We start from the raw sequence: 2,960 nt of genomic DNA, 5'->3' as shown, positions 1-2,960 counted from the left end.
GAGAGAGAGAGAGATAGAGAGAGAGAGAGGGAGAGAGTCATCATTTGTTGCTTATGATTCGAGCCTTTAACACGGAAATAATGAGTTCAGAGAGAGATCACGGCGAAGTCAGCTCGGATATGTCTTCGCTGTATCTTATTCTTATTCTTCTTCTTCTTGTACAAGATGAACATATCCCTGTTCCTGATATCAGTGGACAAGCAACAAGAGACAGTGTTTTATGAGAAACCTTTGGTGTAGCGCCTTCCATGATGGTGCCACTCCTATAGTCTCAGGCTTAACATGACGGGAGTCTTTTCAAGCCCCCGCTCAAAGCCCTTTCAATAAGCACCCATATATTAAGATAAATAGATATACATAGATAAATAGATGAATGAATAGATAAACAAATAAATAAAGGACTTCTCTGAATGATGGAAACACATATCGAATACCTATTCGTGATAACCGTTTTCTTTCTTACTTTGCTCCTTCCAAGGCAATTTATTCATTTAAGAGAAAACACCTTACTTCACAAAGGGTTGACACTTTGACTGCCGGAAGGTTTCCTCGTCTTAATATGCTTGCCCAACGGAAAAAAAAAAAAAAAAAAAAAAAAATATATATATATATATATATATATATATATATATATATATATATATGTATATACATGTGTGTGTATATATTTGCAGAAACCAATTGGAAAATAGAATAAATGAATACCGAACGTTTTCGTCTATTCAAGACATCATCTTGAATAGACGAAAACGTTTGGTATTCGTTTCTTTTATTTTCCAAGTGGTTTCTGCAAGTATTGTTGTCACGTGTCCTTAGCGATTTGTTTTGTATATATATATATATATATATATATATATATATATATGTATGTATATATATAATTATATATATATATATATATACATATATGTATGTATATATATAATGTATATATATATACATATATACATATATATACATATATATATATATACATACATATATATATATATATATATATATATGTATATATATATACATACATATATATATATATATATATGTATATATATATATATGTATATATATATGTAATATATATGTAATATATATGTATGTATATATATATATGTATATATATATATACATATATATGGACCAATAACAACTGTGAAAGTATGAACCACGCTCTCACCTTCCACCCACTAGGGCACGACAACTCTCCCACTGGGGTGCTGGGGTGTAGGACAGTTGCTCGCCGGAGAAGTGACGGGTGGGACATTTGCTCACCAAAGGATTATCTTTTACTTCTCTTGAACATATATTGTATCATGTATACAGCAATAGTACAGGAACAACATCCGGGCTTTTGGTTTTTGGTTCATTGTAAAATTCAGTGCCGGTTTCTTCCATCAATATATAGTGATGATATTCTACTGGTCCAGTCTGGTGGTGTGGCTAACTATTCGTATGTATCTCTGTCATTTAATAAGTCGAAAATTTTACTTTCATAGTCTGAATTGACTCCTAACCTTGACACTTCTGGTTCATGAACTAGAAGTGTTGGGGTAATTAGTCAATGAAACAAACTAAAAACAATGCATTAGATTATATTGTAGAGTTTGATAAGTTCTTGGCCTCTAACAATTATGGTAAAGATTTACTTTATCTGTGCCAGGGGTATGCTGCAGGAAGTCAGTGTCTTCCTGACTTTCTAAATACGGTTGGCCACACCATTGGACTGGACTTGTAAACCACTAAGGACAATAAATCCACTTCAGTACTGCACCAGTTGTAAAACTGTAATCACTATATATTGATGGAGGGGGTTGGTGTTGGGTTTTATAATTAATTAGTAACTGAAATATGAAAGTTTGTATGTTGTTTGTGTATTGTTGCTGTAATAAATTTCAATATAACAAAAAAATCCTGTAATATTGCTGTAATAAACTTCAATATAACTGAAAAATCCTGTATATTATGTTATTAGGTTTGTATATTATTGCTGTAATAAACTTCAATATAACTAGAATAATCATTTGGTGAGCGGGTGTCCTGTTTGTCGCTTGTTCGGTGAGCAGCTGTCCGGTGAGCAATTGTCCGGTGAGCAATTGCCCGTACCCGGGGATGCTGTTACCCGCATTGTATATTAATGTATATATCCATGTACATAATTTATACAATAAACCTTTATTAATTGATTAACCATTGTCACATTTAGTGTTAGGACTTTTAGTCCTCGGACATTTAGTCTTCGGACATTTAGTCTTCGGACATTCAGTCTTCGGACATTTAGTCTTCGGACATTTAGTCTTCGGACAATTGGTCTTCCTTTGCAAAATAACTGGTCTTCGGGCATTTAGTCTTCTGGACAATTAGTCCTCATCTTCAAGTTAAGAAAAAAAGATAGATTGAAATTCATGTATATACAATTCTTTATTATTTATAGACATATGATATGCATTATTTTCAATACAATGTAATACAATCATTCAAGAACGATTGAAATTTATGTATAGATAATTCTTTACTATGTATAGACACATATGATATACATTTTTCAATACAATGTAATATAATCATTCACTTTAATAAGTTTACAATTATGTAAGACGAGTAGAATTACCGGTATTTGTCAACGTTCTAGCACAGATATCATCATGAGAAACACAGTTTATTGAAACTTTTAGTTCATGATCGCAGACTTCTTCCAACACGTCGAAGGAAATCATTGACATCTGATATGCCATCGCGATGCTGCTCGCAAAGTATTTAGTTTATTCTGAAGCTGGAGATGTTTACGCTTAACTCGTTTCTTTGTTTACTTAAAATTTAGAACACCAAAATGCCATTATTATTTTTTGAGCACCAACATAACTACTTGGGTCATTCTTTATTTATACTTTATTTACTTTTATTTATTTATTTATGGATGAATGGATGAATGAACAACATAAAAAAATCCTTTTGGTGCCAAATAA

The sequence above is a fragment of the Oratosquilla oratoria genome, unplaced genomic scaffold (genome assembly GCF_046742065.1).
Source record: "Oratosquilla oratoria isolate Oo_2021 unplaced genomic scaffold, ASM4674206v1 SCAFFOLD111, whole genome shotgun sequence".
In the NCBI taxonomy this organism is placed as follows: Eukaryota; Metazoa; Arthropoda; class Malacostraca; order Stomatopoda; family Squillidae; genus Oratosquilla; species Oratosquilla oratoria.
Note: the sequence above shows the minus strand (reverse complement) of the source record.